This window comes from Dasypus novemcinctus, chromosome 30 (genome assembly GCF_030445035.2).
Source record: "Dasypus novemcinctus isolate mDasNov1 chromosome 30, mDasNov1.1.hap2, whole genome shotgun sequence".
NCBI classification, from domain to species: Eukaryota; Metazoa; Chordata; class Mammalia; order Cingulata; family Dasypodidae; genus Dasypus; species Dasypus novemcinctus.
In genome coordinates, this window is record NC_080702.1 from 35,776,592 (window position 1) to 35,795,322 (window position 18,731).

General features: G+C 37.3%; 1 pseudogene; it reads left to right on the top strand.

Moving 5' to 3' along the window:
* Positions 1–18,731, top strand: part of LOC131276783 (vomeronasal type-2 receptor 116-like) — a 34,202-nt pseudogene that overhangs the window by 4,000 nt on the left and 11,471 nt on the right.

Sequence of the window (18,731 nt, forward strand, 5' to 3'; positions counted from 1 at the left end):
AAGTGTAAAGGTGAAAATCAAAGTACTAAAATCTTCATTTGATATGTAATGCATTGTATTCAAAGTTTTTAAAAAGTATAAAAATCAAGAGATAAACTTCAGCATTGTCAAATTTTCTTGTGCATTCAAAAAAACTCCCTTGATACACTGCAGGTTTCCTCTCCATTAGAGTTTTTGGTTAAGTTATTCACTGATCCCTAAAGCAATAAACTCATCTACTACATCTCTGGTTGTGCTCCTAAAGTCGATGGAGACTACATTGCAGTTTCAAACTCTTGCAGCAGCCAGTAATGGCTCAGTACAGACAAATGTACAATGGATATCACCTCCAGATTGGCATTGTTTCATAGTACTGAAGGGTGCTACACACCAGGCAGGTGGAATACAGGAACCTACCTTCCTAGCTTCTCCCTAAGGTCAATGATGGTGCAACTTGTTGGCTCTGTGAAGGACATACCAAGTGAAACAGTGATCACCACAGTACTGTGAGTAGAAGTTAAACATAACTGGCATTATGGCCTGATCCCATGGAGATATAAGATGTAAGGGTATTGCAAAACTGAAACATATACTTGTTAATTGAATCTCAAAGAGAAACTTATGAATTGGATAGTACATTAATTAGTATTAAGTACTATACCTAATCCCATTCTAGATATAAATTTAAGAGGTTCCCATGTACCCCAACCCCCACCTCCCAACCTCAAAAAAAATGACCTCTTTCATCAGGGTGGCACATTCATTTCATTTGATGAATTTATTTTGGAGCACTGCTACATCACACGAATTATTGGTTACATTGCAATTTACACCCCCCCCCCCCCCAGGCCCATTCAGTGGGTTAAGGAAGTATATATAATGCCCCGTGTCTGTCCCTGCAATATCATTGAGGACAATTCCAAGACCCAAAAATACCCCAATATCAAAACTCTTCTTCACTCTCCCTGCCTTCAGCACCTCCTGTGGCCCTCTCCTCCACATCAATGATACAAATTCTTCCATTGCTAGAGTCACAATGATTCTAGCATAGAACACCAATAAGTCCACTCTAATCCACATTTATTCCTCCTTCCTGTAGACTGAGGGAGGGTGATGTCCACTCCACCTCTAAATTGAGAGGGGGCTTAGACCCCACATGGTTGATGGATGTGATTCTCCTGCTTGCGGTTGTAGACACATTGGGTCACTGGTGTGCTGGTTGACCATCCTCCCCTCCCTGTTAGCTGACCTGGGTAAGTCCAATGAAGCAGAGAGTCGGTGGTGCAGCTCTGCTGAGGGTCAGGGTCCAGCTGGCACATGGACAGACTAGAGATTCAAGTCTCCTGGGCATTCACCAAACCCAGTGCCAACCAGGAAATGCGTTCATTAAAAGTGACAGAAGAGGCATGTTTAGACAAGTCACATCTATGTCCAAATCCATCATATTCATGTCCACAAATTCCAAAATAGTGTCCACTAGCACGGCACGGAACTCCAAGGCTATCTGCCATTACCCTAGGACTTGGTTGTCCCTTCAGCCCTCAGGGGCACCACTTCCTGGGGTTATATCTCCATTCAGTTTCTCTGGGAGCCTACTAAGACATGCATAAGCAAATCCTTTGATGACCTCCTGATTTATTTTGAGGTCTCTTAGCAATATAACTCATTTGTCTTTACCATTTTTATTCAAGTTGTTTTCAACTTTCATCATTAGGTAATGATTTATAGTAATCCCTCAGTCCCAGGGAGGCTCATCACCAGTAGTCATGACCCATGCTGGGGGAAATGTATTGCATTAACATGCTGATTTTTGCTTAGACTGTGGCCACATTTGAGCAAAATGGAGGCTCTCAGGAGGAAACTCTTACACACCTTGCAACCCTAGGTCTAGTTGAAATTTAGAAATATTTTTATTATTTTTTAAAGACACATGTAAAGCATATAATGTTACAATAAAAAATATACAAGGTTATCATATACCCTCCTCTCCACACTCCCACTCCTCCTACATTGACAATTTCAAGCACAAAGACTCATAAGCATAATCATCAGTATCAAGGACCCATCACTGAAACTTTCTTTTTCACTGCTCTTTGCACTTGTACTTGGGGGATTGCTGTTCCTCCACTGGGGAGTGCAACAGAGATTCCCAGAATGGGAACTCAGCACTCCCTTAGTTGTCCTGTGAATCTCTATCTCTTATGCCATAACCCATCATCATCCAATCATATCTACATATCCTATATGCATGCCTTGGAAAACTCCCTCCAACACATACATCCCCCATCAAGGACATGTCATATCTGTGCTCCTCCCCTGACAGTGTTGACACCCCCTATAATTCAAAACTTCTTAAAAAAATAAAGCCTAATATATTGCCAAATTCAGTTAAGAGGAAAATGCAATGGTAACAATAGGTTTAAAGATAAGAAATAGAATATATAAGAATTTAGAAAAACTAAAATAAAGTAAGAAATGAACTGGAGTAATAAAAGAATGAAAAATATTATAACAAATTTTTTGATGTTTTGCCTTTCATCACTGTAATAGGTTTTGCCCTGTATGTACAGTGGCAAGGCAATCTCTTCCATTTCTTCCTCAGTGTCTCCATTTTTTGTGTGTGTCTTCAAAAAAGTTTTAGGTCACAGTAAAGCCATATATAGACTATAGGGGACTCCCATGGGCTCAATATCAAACCCATTTTCCCCTTCCCCAGAAATGATCTTTATACATGTGAATGTTACATTTGATGCGACTGATGTACAGATATTGAAACAAGATAATAATCATAGTTTCAATATTGTTTGCATTATTGTATACATTTTAGACTGCACACTCATAAAATTTTAGTTACATAATGGTTTACATTATAGTCTACATTTTCATAAATATTTGGTGATATTTATATATTTATTTGCTTCTATATTTTAATTTTTTATTATCTTTTTAAAAGATAAATAGATCTAACAAAATGTAACATTATAAAATATAAGGGGCTCCCAGATCCCCCACTCCCCACACCCGCCACTCATCCCGCATCAATACTTCTTTCAAGATAAATGAGTTTATATGGCTATGAGTCTCCAAAAAGAGCTGGGAGGTTATCAGTGGAGTTGCCCTTATGCACACCTCAGCAGCTTCTCAGAGACAGATAAAATAGATACAACCCCAAGCATTGGTTCTTCTGAGGGCTCCAGAGACCCACAGGTGCTATTGTCATGGAAGATGGAGTTCAGTGTCATGTCAGTTGGCCCTACTTTGGAGTTTGTGTTTCTGTGTGATGGAACTGGACTCAGATGTGATTTTTGTCCACAAGTCTCTCCTGTTACTTTTACCAGAATTGTAGTTCATGCTGGGGTTTAATGTATACCCAGGGTTCCTGAATCTCTGGACTGACCATGTGATAGCCAGGCACTGAGCCTCAACAGACTTGCAACTCCTACACTCTGGTTTATTGGACTTACCCCACTCAGCTAACAAGGAGGTGAAGAAGGTCAACCATCACATAGGGAGCCAAGAGTGCCTACAACTGAAAGCAGGAGGATTGCATCCAGCATCCATGTGGATCTAAGCCCACTCTTGATATAGATGTGGAGTGGACACACCATTCCAAGGTCCATAGGATGGAGGAATAGAGTATGAATTAGAGTGGACTTACTGATATTCTATTCATGAACTGTTGTGATTAGTAATTGAAGAAAATGTGGCATTGGTGTGGAGAAAGTGGCCATGGTGGCTGCTGGGGTAGGGAGTGGGAGGATGAGATGAGATGTGGGGGAAATTTTGGGACTTGGAGTTGTCCTGGGTGAGGCTGCAGGGACAGTTACCGGACATTGTATGTCCTCCCACGGCCCACTGGGTGTACTGTGGGAGAGTGTGGGCTATGGTGTGGACCATTGACCATGAGGTGCAGCCGTGCTCAGAGATATATTCACCAAATGCAATTAATATCTCATGATGATGGAGGAGATTGTTGTTTTGGGGGGGAGGAGTGGGGTGAGGGGGGTGAGGTACAAGGGGACCTCGTATTTTTCTAATGTAATATTAAAAAAATAAAGACAAAAATAAATTTAAAAAATTAAAAAAACAGAAAAACACAGCTCAACGAGTTATGGAAACATTGTTCCTATAAAGTTCATTCCAGGAAATTTGATCTCATCTAATTCCAACTACTAACTCAGATGTTCCTCTAGAGTTGAGGAAGATACACAGATGAACGCAGATTAAATGGCCTAGTCACTCCTTATTAATGAAAAAAATTAGAAAAAATGCTAATCATATTCATAGCTCACAAAATCAAATTTCTGATTCTTTTTTTAATCTTTAGCATTAATATAGTACCAACTTCAGTATCATCTCGGGCAAAACACTCACTTCCCCTAATCTTCAGCCTTCCTATCTTTAAAAGGAAGATAAAAGCATTTTTCAGGCCAATCACCGCACTTTTTGAGGTAAAGCTCATATGTTGTAACTGAAAGTGTTTTGTAAACTTTAAGGTGCCACTCTAATATCATAGCAAAAGATGACAGGGTGTGCCCAGGTACAGGGTAATTTGTATTCCTATCATTTATAATGTGCCAGAGATAGAAACAGGAAAGGGGGAGCCAAGTAAAAGTCTCCTCAGTTAAATATGTTCCAAGGTGAAAGAGAGAAAGAACTCTTCTATCTTTCCTGGTAAACAGAAAAGGAAGGTGGTAAAGAGAATATTTGCTAATAAAGTGGTTAGCCAATAGAGGAGTGGGTGATTAAATAGTCTACAGTCATTGTTTTAAAATGTATGTCAATGTGTACAAAATGTCAGCTCTAGAATATGCCTTCATGTAATGAGCAATGAACCGTGTAAATGTTTCAATAAAACCTAATTTCAGATCTGTAAAAAGAAAATATAGTACCAACTTTGCTGTTGCTTCAAAAATATTACAGTTGTGTTCTTAAGTATATTCCATATAATATATTATTTGTATGTTCCGATTGTATCAGCACATTCTTAAAAATGTGTAGAAGTCCATTCCTCCTTTTATATTATTAACCACAGTTCTCATCTCCTTCCAAAATCATTTTTATACATTCCCAATATCATCCTCCAGCTGTCCTCCATATAACAATAATTTCACTTGACTATTTGTTTCAGCCACATTCACATCCACAAATCAGTGTTTCTTACATTCATTATTTGTAGCCATCAATTGCCACCATTACCACCTATTTATATTTTACCTGATTAAACATTCTACATACATCCCACATTCCATTGTCCACCAACCTATACTTCACAGTTCCACTCCAGAAGTCTACTCATTATATTTAGATCATATCAGTGAGACTATAAAATATTCTTCCTTTTGTGCCTGAATTTGTTCAACCTAATATTCTCAAAGTTCCTGCTTGTTGTCATGTGCTTATCCAATTGATTTCTTGGTACAGCGGAATAATAACCCAATGTATGAACATATTACATTTTGTTTATCCATTCATCAGTTGATGGACACTTACATTGTTTCCATCTTTTAGCAATTATGAATAATATAATTGTACTATTAATTATAACCCATAGATTCCTTTACTGTTCACTATAGTGCACAGTCTTATCATTGCTTACCTTTAATTTGTATTCTAGTAACATATATACTACCAATATTTCCCCTATTACTCCACATTCAGTTATATAATTTACTAATGTTAATTATATTCACAAAGTTTTGTTACCATCATGACTATACATTAACGAATCTAATTAAGTGATCTTTTGAGGCTCAAGTTTCTTTTTCAGACTGTTCCTATTCTACTCTATGTGGATGATTTACTTAACATGAATTTACTCTTTTTTCTTTTGCATTTATTTTTTTCTCTGTTATCTTAAACATTTCATTAAAAAATATAGGAAGTCCGCATATACCCCCACCCCCCTCATCCCACTCCTCTCACATCATCCACCTCTTTCAACATTGTGTGGCACATTCATTGCATTAGGTGAATACATTTTGGAACACTGCTGCACCACATTGCAGCTTACATTCTCCCCAGTCCACCCAGTGGGCCATGGAAGGACATAAAATGTCTGGCATCTGCTCCAGCAGCACCACCCAGGACAACTCCAGGTCTTGAAAATTCCCCCACTTCATATTTCTTCTTCCCTTTCCCTACACTCAGCAGCTACCATGGCCACTTTCTGCACATCAATGGTTCAATTTCTTCCATTACTGATCACAATAGTTCCATTGTAGAATATCAGTAAGTTCATTCTAATTCATACTCTATTCACCCATCCTGTGGACAATGGGATGGTTGTTTACACTCCACTTCTATATCGAAAGGGGGCTTAGATTCCACATAGTTGACAGATGCAGTTCTCCTGCTTGCAGTTGTAGGCACTCTCAGCTCCCTGGTGTGGTGGCTGACCTACTTCACCTCCCTGTTAGCTGACCAGGGTAAATCCAAGGAACCGGATGGTAGGAGTTGCAAGTCTGCTGAGCCTCAGGGTCCAGCTGTCACATGGACAGTCCAGAGATTCATGTCTCCTGAGTATACATCAAACCCAGCACCAACCACAGGTTCAGTGAAAGTGACAGAAAAAGCATGCATAGAAAGGTTACATCTGAGTCCAACTCCATCACACTCAGGAACACAAACTCCAAACTAGGGCCAACACACATGGCACTGAACTCCAGAGCCATCTGCCATGACCATAGAAGCAATGGGTCTCTGCAGTCCTCAGGAGAACCAGTACCTGGGTTCTATCTACTTTGGCTGTCTCTGGGATTCTTCTGAGGGGCGCATATGCGTGACTCCTCTGATGACCTCTCTACTCTTTTTTGGACACTCACAGACATATCATCTCATTTGTCCTTTCATGCTACCCTTTTATTCAAGGTCAAAAAGCAGATTTTAACACCTGACATTAACTGTAGGTTGAGATATTCCTCTTGTCTGAGTTAACCCTTTACTCAAGGTCTTTTCCTAGTTGCATCACCAGCTGGTGCTTGCCTACCATGAAGTTTTGACAACTGTAGCTTTGTATTGTATTTTAAGTTCAAGTAACATCATCCATTCAATTTCATTTTTCCTTTTAAAAAGTTTTTGGCTATTTGGGGCCCCTGTCACTTCCAAATATATTTGGTAATTTGCTTTTCCAAGTCTGTTTATAAGTGCTGTGGGAAATTTATTGGAATTGGGTTAAATCTGTAAGTCAATTTGGAAATGACTGACATCTTAATTATATTTAGTCTTCCAATCAGACAATATGAAATATGCTTTCATTTGTATAGGTCCTATTTCACTTGCTGTAGGAATGCTGTGTAATTTATGTCTACAAGTTCTTTACATCTTACTTAAGTTTATTCCTAGATATTTAATTCTTTTAATTGCTATTGGAAATAGAATTTTTAAAATTTCACCTTCAGATTTCTCATTACTGTTGCACAGAAAACTGATTTTTGCCTCTTGCTCATATATCCTGCCACTTCACTGCACTGTTTAATCATCTCTAGTGGCTATGCTGCAGATTTTTTTTCTTTTTTCTTTTTGTCTTTCAACATGTAGAATCATTGCATCTGCAATTAATGAAAGTTTGTCTTTTCCAAACTGGATGCCATTTATTTGTTTTTCTTGTCTAAGTGCTCAAGGAAGTACTTCTAATACAATGGTAACCATGAGTGGGGACAGTGGGCATTTTTGTCTTGTTTCAGATCATAGAGAGGAAGCCTACAGCCTTTCATCATAGAGTATGATGATAGCTATGGAGTTTTCTTATAGGCTCTTTATCATGGTGAGGAAGTTTCCATCTAATCCTATCTTTTGAGGTGGTTCTATCAAGAAGGAGGCTGTGTGTTGTTGAATGTCTTTTCTGTGTCTGTTGAGATGGCCATGTGATCACAGACTGAGTCAGGTAATGCTCCCTCTTCTCAAAATTTGAAAGATTTTAGGCAGGATAAGTATTACTTCTTTCTGGAATGATTGACATAGTTTGCCCATCCATCCATCTGGTCCTGTGATTTTCTTGATAGACAGAATTTTATCACTCTTTCAATCACATTGCCGGTGATTGGACTGTTCGGTTCTTGAATTTCTTCTTCCATCAACGTAGTTTGATGTGCCTTTCAAGAAATCTGTACCCTTCATCTAAATTGTCCATATTAATGGCAATATATTTTTTTCAATATATCCTCTTATAAAACTCTGTTTCTTTGGGGTCAGTGGTGATAAACACTCTCTCATTTCTGATTTTATTTATTTGCATCAACACTCTTTTTTTCTTTGCTAGCCTACCTAAGGGATTTTCAATTTTATAATTTTTTTCAAATAATCATTTTTGGTTTTCTTTATTCTTTCTAATTTTTCTTAATCTCAATTTCATTTAATTCTGCTTTATTCATTATTTCTTTCCATCTGCATGCTTTGGGATTTGATAGTTGTTCTTTTTCTACTTCCTCCAGGTGTGTAGTTATGGTTTTGTTTCTGGCTCTTTATTTATTTTTAAATGTACTTATTTAAGGCAATGAGCTGTCTTCTTGGCACTAATTTAGCTGCATCCAATACATTTTATGTTTTTTCTCATTTTCATTTGTTTGTGGTAGTTAATATTTATCTGAGTTCCTCCAAGACAAACTGATTGTATAAGTGTGTGTTTAACTTCCATATAATTTTTCTAATTATGTTCTCGACCCTTTTTGATTTCCAGCCTCATTTCACAGTGGTCAGAAAAGGTGCTTTGTATAATTTCAATATATCTAAATTTGTTGAGACTTGCTGTATGTGCTTGCATTTGTCTCCCCAATTTGGGGGAAATTGAAATTGTTCTGCATGAATTTTCAATTATAGATACAAGCCATGATAAATGTCAAAATCCACAAAATTGTATGGTGCAAATTGAAAACCATATTGCAACCTATAGACTGTGGTTTGTAGCAATGCTTCTATGGATTCACCAATTGGCATATCTTCTCCATACTAATGAAAGATGCTATTGATATTGGAAATATGAATGGGGGTGGTAGAAGGGCACATGGATACCCTCTATGTTTCTGCTCTAACATTTCTATAATCTGAAACTTCTTTAAAAATAAAGTAAAAAATATCTCCAATCTCACACACTGAAAACTCTATGTATAATTGATTCAGAAGATTTCAAGGTTTTTATCTTCCTTTCAGATTCTAGAGCTATCACTTTTCTAAAAAAATGCCTTGCTCCATATTCATAAACTTTTTCCACAGTCACTTGTCAATGCTTGGAGTCTCAATCACTGATACCACGCTCTTCCACATAAGCCTCCTTTAGCATATCTAGAACCAAGCAACAAGTTCTTCTTGGGAAGCAGAATAAGTGAAATTTCAGCCACAAAGCCAGATTTAAGAAGAGAAAAATTTTATTACATGGTAGGTCTTCTTCTGTCCATCTTGTATTGGAAAAGGAGACATTGTTCCTCAATATTACCAGGGAAGGGTAACCTGGATATGATTGCATTTGCCTTTTGATAGCTCTTTCTTCCAATTTTGAACTCTTGGACAACAAACATAAATGCAATCTTTGTCATAATGTCCATCCCTACATATTCTCAAATATTGCAAAGAACTTATCAGCCTCTATGACTAGAAAAAGGCCACACTGGAGCACGTGATGTGTTTCCTTCACTCCTACCTGGAATGTATAAGGAATAAATCCTTGTTGTCTGTTTAGGTTGTCTGTTTGTTTGTAGGGCTTTGTGAGCTCTACTATTCATAGCCTTAGGGATCATTAACTAACTCTAGTCAGAGGAGGCAAGCTTGAGTATGGTAGACCATAAATTTGTGTGGTATTCCCAACACTTAAAATCCCTGCCTTGTAAGTATATGGGCCTGCATGATGGTCACATCTTCAAATTCCCTTCCAAGTCAAGTGCCTTAAGTCTTTTACTTTTTACATCATGGTTAATAGAAATCTATCGTTGCCTGTGTCATAGATGTTTGATGTGGTAGAGTGTGTGGGATGTTTTCCTGATATGTTTCTCTGCCTTATGTTAAGAAAAGACAAGAGTTTCTCACATAAGGCCATGTTCCCCCAAAAGTACAAATATTTGAGGAAACCAATCTGGACATGGATGAATGAATCAATATAACTTGCTAACCTATGGGTTTAGGATGCTTTATAAGGACAGAGGGTTGTCACATTTTAGGAATTCATAATGCAAATGCACATTAATTTTAACATTGTCCTTCAGCTACTGATTTGCAAGCTTTGGATTTAGCATGACTGCTGCTTTTCCAGGCAGGGACACATTGATTTGTGGGTGGCTGTGATCCATTGGATGGCATGAAGGCTTATGTCTACCATATAGGGTTTATGATGTGGCTACTCTGGGACCTACATGTTTTAGGCTGCCCATCTTTATGAACTCTGGAGTGCATGATTCCAGGATGCTCTTGCCTAAATCTTGACAAGCATGAGTCCTTCATGACACAGCATTCTTCTCATGCAATGAACACCAATTCATTGACTAGACCTGCTGTAGTGACAAGGGTTAGACTAAATTGCCTGGAGGAAGGTTGTCCCTGGAGCCTTATTATCCATGGACTTGATGATATCATAGCACCTATGGGTGAAGAGGATAATCCAAACATGTTTTCAACTATTGGTTTCCACCTGGGCGCAGGACCTCAGATGCAGAGCCCAAGGCAAAATATGTTCCAGTTCCCCCTATTGTATTTGAGGATATGAAAAGATAAACAAAAAGACGTCATTTGAGGAATTAGATTTCCCTTTCCAGGTCATAATAATATCCAGCACAAACATCCATATGTATATTTTTATATATGCTTGAGGCTACAGGTTCCATTTCAACTCTGTCTGCTAAATACTGTGCACAGACTTAAAGCTTTGGCTGTGATTCAGGGAGACGCTAGTGAGATGTTCCCATTGATTTTTATTTTCCTGCTCCTTCATCTTCCCCTCTCTGCATGGCGATTGACTGATCCTACCTACTTCATCAGAATGAAACCCAGTGTATTTAAGGAAGGAGATCTGATTATAGGTGGTTTTTTCCCCCTTTATACATTTATAACATACGATGAGAACACCAAACCTACCAAGGAAGTCTATATGAAGCGGTAAGTGCTTTTGCATTCATTTTCTGCTTGATTATTACAATGAAAACTGCCTTTGCAATTTGCAGGTGGCTTGATCAACATACTCCACATTACCTGTCCTCTCCTTACCACTTGCTATCCACATCCCAGAATGTAATTTATTTTTTCTGTTTCTTCTGGAAATTTTTCTGCGTGAAAGAATATTATATTTTTCTTCCTTTTAGTTCCCATTTCTTTCCCTTTTCCAGTGCTGGAATCCAAGTGAGACAACCCTCTCCAAAAAATTCCACCCTCCTTGCCTTTTCCTCTGCTTCTGAGCCACAAGCAGTGGATCAAGTTATATTCCTTAGAAACACAATCCACTGGTGTTAGAGTTTTGCTAAGCAGTTACAGGAAAATATATCTGTTTCCCAAACAACGGTTTGCTAATTATTCTTTTGCCATGAGTGTAGATGCTAATATTCTTACCAAGATGCCCCAGGTACCTGTGTCCCCTATGCACGGACAGACTTCTTACAACAGGCGTCTGACTACTGTTTGAAATATCTCTGTATCATCACCTATCAGGGTTCCTTCACGCCTCCTCGAGCTGCCTGCCAGGCTAGGGATAAGAGATGAATGATTTGTGAGATATTTTCCACTCCAGCTTCATTCTCATTCATATGGGCATTTAAACTACTTTGCTTTGTAGATTTCTGTGACTGTAAGATCTATATTTGATGGTCTAATTAATGAATTGATGAAGTGAAACTTCAAGGGAACACATTTCAATAAAATTGATTAAAAAATTTCAGGCAATTCCAGCAGATAGTTTCTGCTCACGTGAGAATAAGGAGTTTCATACAATAAAATAATGTTTTAATGCTTTTTTGAAATCAGATACATATGATTTGCAAGTAGCTGAGCAAAATTTTGACAGGGGATGGAAAGATTAGGAATTTGAGGCCTCTTTCTCCTTTGAAAGAGTTTGCAACTAAGTTTTCTTTCTTTTCATTTCTGGATATTTGTCTGCCTATCTTCCATTCTTTAATACTCCTCCAATGTGTCCCTGCTTATTTCGTCTCCATAATTTTCAAAACATATTTGTCCCATTGTTGTCAATGTCTTTGATGTACACACCTAATTCTGAAGGATGCTGGTGATTGCTTGTTTTTTAATGCAGTTCACCTTGTTTCATTCAGGGACATTTTGACATGAATTTCCTGGTGTAGAAGGCCAGACGTTCTCATGTGTCCCAGCTTGTTTTAAGAACACTTTAAGGCTGAGGGAAAGAGTGGTGTTCTGTCTGACAGAGTAGGAGGCACTAACTGCTTTCCTTCTTACACTCTGCTGGGCACTCAAACCACTTCAGGAAAACATACACTTTGACAGATCTGTTTTTTTTTTTATTTTTGTCTGAAAATAAAACCCCATGTGACAGTAGAATGCACTTGCAAATATATAAAGTTTTTTGACCTGGGAGACATATTCACTAGTCTCAGCAGGCACAGTGTCCACTGCTCACAAGCCTGGAGGGTGTGATGATTTGCCTTTCAGGATTTTGACCACTTTTTAATTCATGTACAGGCTTTTTCACCTTTTGAGAATATTTTTGTTATTGGAATTAACAAGAACTTGCTCATTAAAAATTCATTTTATTTTGTTCTTGCTTGTTTTAAATATTTTTCTATAATATATGTTGACGTAAAAAAGAGCATGAAATTTCACTTAAAGTAAAATTTAGGTGTAATTTCTTTTATTCTGTGTACCTTTTTGGTCAGGTCTCCCTAGTCTACGGTTTGCAAAATAGATGTGCTAATTTTACTATTTAGTTTTTCCTCTGAGACTTGGAAAGATTTTGCCTCAAGTATGAATTAGATAACATCAATTCTGTATTCCAAAATTATTTACTTTCACCACTACTCAAACAGGTCATTATTCTTGTACTGTTTTTCAAGACCAGCTTGATAATGCATGGAAGAGTCACTTAAACACAGATTGTTTCTCCATTTCGTATTCTGTACTGGTTCTATAACCATATCTTTCAATGCCATTCCCATTCTATTTAAAATATTTTGCCTAATAAAAAATTGCAACTATTGGTTTTTCTGTCATATTCTCCCCTTAGCATTCTCAATTATTTTCACTAATTTCCTGAACTTACCATGCTTCCAGAAAACCTCTTAAGCCATATTAACATTGCCTTATAAATATCTCAATGAATTTTTAAAATAGTTTATACTAATATACATACTATCCAAATTTTACATTTTAAGCACTGTTAAGTGTACAATACAGTGGTATTAAAGATATCCACATTTATTGTGCTGTCATCACCAATATCCATTACCCAAAGCTTTTAATCATCTCTAATAGAAAACCCTCACCCACTAAAAAATAATTCCCTTTCTCCTTCTCATCCTCTGGGCACTGTAACTTGTAATGTTTAATTGTTTTAACTTTTTTTTAACCAAACAATATTATTGATGCATATTCATGAAGCATACAATTCATCAAAAATGCACAATCAATGATATTTGGTATAATCACATATTTGTGCATTCATCACTTCAATCATTACTGGACCATTTTCATTAATTCCATCATAATACTACTAAACTTTTATAGAATGTTAGTTTGCAGACCATTAACATATTTGTGACATTTTTTAGGAGGTGCGAGGGATTGAACATGAGACCTCATACATGGGAAGCAGGTGCTCAACCATAGAATTAAATGCAGTTCCCTGTTTTTTTGATGCTTTTACATTCCTCAATAGATCTTTATGGTACTGTTCATTGGTAACAGAGGAATTGATTTATGGGTAAATTTACTGTGAATTTTTAGTTAATAAATTTCTTAATAATAATCAATCATGATTATGTTAATTGTTACTTATATTAAAATGTATAAATGAAATTGCCCAATATTATACCATTAATAATATTAAAGAATTTATTATTAATCCATTGATATTATATCTATTTTCCATAAAGCTTTAATAGATTATTGATATTATATTTAAATGCCATTAACAGTTGTATATATTCGGTTGACTACTTCCTTATCAATTACAAACAATTTTCACATTTCCTCTTGGGCTTCCCATGTGGCCCATCTTACTTCCATGAAAAGATTGTATTTTCTCCTTTCTTTCCATTCTTATTTGCCTGTTATTTAGTCGCTAGCAATTCCAGTAAGGTACAAAGCAATCCTGAAATTAACAAGCCTTATTCTTACCTTGATTTTAAAGGAAATTCTTTTTGTTCAGGGATTCATCAAGCAAATTACATCCCATGGTACATGAGGCATATGACATTCTGCATCAGCAAACTTGGCTAATGGTTTTGGCTCATTCAGATCTGGAATGGGGAGAGTATCTGCCTGTGCAGATCAGTCCCTGGGTGGGGGTGATCCTTCATTACCTCACCCTCAGCCATCTCCAATTTTTACTCACTATCTATCCATATAAGCAGAGTCTAATTTCTGATTTTGAGTGTTTTTTTGTGTGTGCGTGTTTATTCATATTAAAATACAATTCTCCTAAACAAATATATTCAGTTACACGCTCAATTTTCTTTAATGCTTTATCACCTTCTATCAGTGCATACATTTTAATCATTGCAGAAAAATGAAGACTGATAGGAAATTACTATCTAATTTGCTAATAGTCTTTTTTTAAAAGATTGTTTCATATTATTTTCTGCATGGTGTTTTATTCCCTATGTATTAGAAGAGTTTCCTTCGGGGTAATTCAGTTTTTTCCATAGAGATTTTATCATCCTACTTCCTTGTAAAACGTGATTACAGGACACATTTAAAGGAATAAATGAAAACTTGAAAACCAAAGTATGCAATTAGTTACAAAGATACACAAGTTTACTAAAGATAATAGCCATAATTAACCATAGGTAAGCATATTTATAGATGGGTGAGGAAAAAATGCATCCTTAGGAATCGAATTGTGCATTCATAATAATAAAATGTTCAAATCTACACAAAGGAAAAGCAATTATTATAAATATATAAAGATATAGTAGCCTCAAATAAATAAACAATAAAGAGAAGCAAGATATAAAATCAGGCATCATAGTGAGAAATTTCAACATTTCTCTCTCAAATGAGAAAATATATCTATTAAATATAAATTATATTTGAAAAAAGTTTACCAAGTTTGTTTTTTGGAGCACATTTGGAAACCTGTGTCTAATGGTGAAATGTACCGCATGGAATAGCTATTACTGTGTTAATCAAGTCTGTAAAAAAGGACTTTTGAAATGAAAGCAGATTTTCATTCTTCTTGGAAATTCTTTTGCTTGGTAATAAAAATGTAAAGAATTTCATTTGTGCCCAGAAATGACTTATTGATTAAGGAAGTGAAACTGCACAAATCAACAATAAAGATGAAAAGAATAAGAGTCATATGAAGGGAGTAGAAGTGAAGATCTTGGATTAATATTAATGTTAATAGGACTGTAATATTTTTTGTCTTTATTTATTTAATATTACATTCAAAAAACATGAGGCCCTCATACACCCACGACCCCCTTCACCCCACTCCTCCTCCCATAGCAGCAATCTCCTCTATCATCATGAGACATTCACTGCATTTGGTGAATATGTCTCTGAGCACCGCTGCACATCATGGTCAATGATCCACATCATAGCCCACACTCTTCCACAGTCCACCCGGTGGGCCATGGGAGGACATACAATGTGCGGCAACTGTTCCTACAGCATCACCCAGGACAACTCCAAGTCCCAAAAGCGCCTCCACATCTCATCTCTTCCTCCCATTCCCCACCCCAGCAGCAACCATGGTCACTTTCTCCACACCAATGCCACATTTTCTTCTATTACTAATCACAATAGTTCATGAATGGAATATCAGTAAGTCCATTCTAATCCATATTCTATTCCTCCAAACTGTGGACCTTCGAATCTTTGTATCCACTCCACATCTATATCAAGAAAGGGCTTAGATTCCACATGGATGCTGGATGCAATCTTCCTGCTTTCAGTTGTAGGCACTCTTGGCTCAATGGTGTGGTGGTTGACTTTCTTCAACTCCATGTTAGCTGAGTGGGATAAGTTCAATAAACCAGAGTGTAGGAGCTGAAGTCTGTTGAGGTTCAGGGCCTGGCTATCATAAGGTCAGTCTAGAGATTGAGGTCCCCTGTGTATATATTGAACTCCAGCACCAACTACATTTCTGGTAAAAGTAACAGGAGAGGCTTGTGGAAAAGATCACGTCTGATTCCAGCTCCATCACACAGAAACACAAACTCCAAAGTAGGGCAAACTGACATGGCACTGAACTCCATCTGCCATGTCCACAGAACCTGTGGTTCTCTGTAACCCTCAGAAGAACCAATCACTGGGGTTGTATCTACTTTATCTGTCTCTGTAATATTTTAATTAAGAAATGCTTAAGAGACTTTTTAGACATCATAACACTTTTCCCTTTAGAATACTACATTGTTTCCAGTCCTATTAGGTATAGGTAGACAAACTTCACACTTCATTATTTTTCTTCTCTCAAATATTCCTGCTTTGCATGATTCTTCCCATACTGTGCTCTGATATTCTTCTCAGTTTGTTGATTTTGGAAGATGGCAGATCCAAAACTTGATGGGGTAGAGCCTTCAGTTAATTGATTGTCATTCTTTTTGAGGACACTTCTCACCATGCAGATGTTATGCCCCTCTGACTCTCACATCCAATTCTGCCTAAGCACTGGAACTGAACTTTTGAAGAGATATAACCTTCAGTTGGAATTACTCTAACTTCAACTTCATGACAATAATACTGTCATTATATAAACCATTTAATAATGTATTAATATGAAAAAAATCATTTTTATTTCCTGATATAAAGAATAAATTAAAAATTCTATATGAATTTCATCACTCATTACACTTTCCTTTGTAAACAGTATCATCTTCCTCCAAGGAAGCAGAATTCAATCATAGCAATCAAATACCTTTTAGCTCTTTTTGAATTAGATAAATTTCTAAGGCTTCAGAAGAGCTCATCGAGAATGAGACTACTTGTGCTTTCAACCTGAATTTGGTCATTTAATTGAATTTGAAGATAATCATGATTTCAGTCTTCTGCCTAAATATAATTCTGCCTTCCACATAGGTTTGAGACCAAGAACTACCAGTATGTTCTGGCCTTGACTTTTGCAATTGAAGAGATCAACAGGAACCCCCCATCTTTTACCCAACATTACTTTGGGATTTGATCTGTACAATTCACTACACAGTGAACAGACAACATTGGAGAATCCCATCATTTGGCAATCAGGGCTGGACAAGGACCTCCCTAATTACACCTGCAGGAAAGAGGAAAGAGACTAAGTCTATAGCAGCCCTTACAGGAACAACGTGGGCAGTTTCTGCCCAGATTGGGACACTGCTGGAACTCTACAAAATTCCACAGGTGAACCTCATTAGAGGGAAGATGAATTAATGTTTCCTTTGCTATTTTCAGTGACCTTAAAAGAAAAGGTCAAAAGAGGGAATTGTGTTTACACATTTCTCAAAGGGTACAGCTAGTATACAGAGACATGGTGGGATGTTCACATATCCTTTTCCAGAATATAAGTGAAAACAGGTGAGTAAGAGAAAAAGGAGTTTCCTAGACCCTTGAGACTGATCAATTAATTCCATTATGCTCTCAGGGATTGGGAGATGATTAGAATATAAAAAGAGCAGTCTTCCCTTCTTCCTCTTTAAAACATTGCTTAATTTTCATCTGGGCTGAGTTTGTGCTTCTAATTCTCTTTCTCATACTGGCTATTTAATCCTTCCCCTTTAGCTTGCTTATGGCCTTTACGACCCACAACTGAGTGATGATGGACAGTTTTCATCTCTCTATCAGATTACCCCCAAGGACACAACTCTGGCTCTTGGCATGGTCTCACTGATGCTTCATTTTAGTTGGAACTGGGTGGGACTGGTCATCTCAGAAGATAAGAGAGGTGTGAAGTTCCTATGGGACTTGAGAGAAGAGATGGACAAAAAGGGAGTCTGTGCAGGCTTTCTGGAAATGATTCCTGTCACTGAGAGGTCATATTACTCAAAAGACTGGCAATATCATTTACGGATCAGAAAATCAACAGTAAATGTGACTCTCATTTATGGTGACTCCGACTCCCTAATTGGATTGAGTTTTGGGAGATGGAGACTCTTAGTAATAGGGAAAGTTTGGATCACAACCTCACAATGGGATTTTACCACCAGCGAGAAAGACTTTTTACTTGATTCATTCCATGGGGCCCTCATTTTTTCACAGAATATTGGTGAACTGCCTGATTTTAAAACTTTCATGCAGACAGTTAAACCTTCAAAATACCCAGAAGACTTTTATCTCACGAAATTGTGGTACGTCTCTTTTGATTGCTCGGTTTCTGAATCTGATTGTAACACTCTGGAGAATTGTCCTCCCAATGCCTCCTTGGAGTTGCTGCCTTGGTGGCTATTTGACAAGGACATGAAAGAAGGAAGTTACAATGTGTATAATGCGGTGTATGCTGTAGCTCAGAGCCTTCATGAAATGCTTCGTCAACGATTAGAAATGCAGTCAGTGGAAAATGGAGATGGACTGGGTGTTTACCCCTGGCCGGTAATACCTCTTCCATTGAACAATATGTGTATTTCAGAACATGTCATAATCATGACTTTCTTGGTGTGGAACATACGCTCATGTCA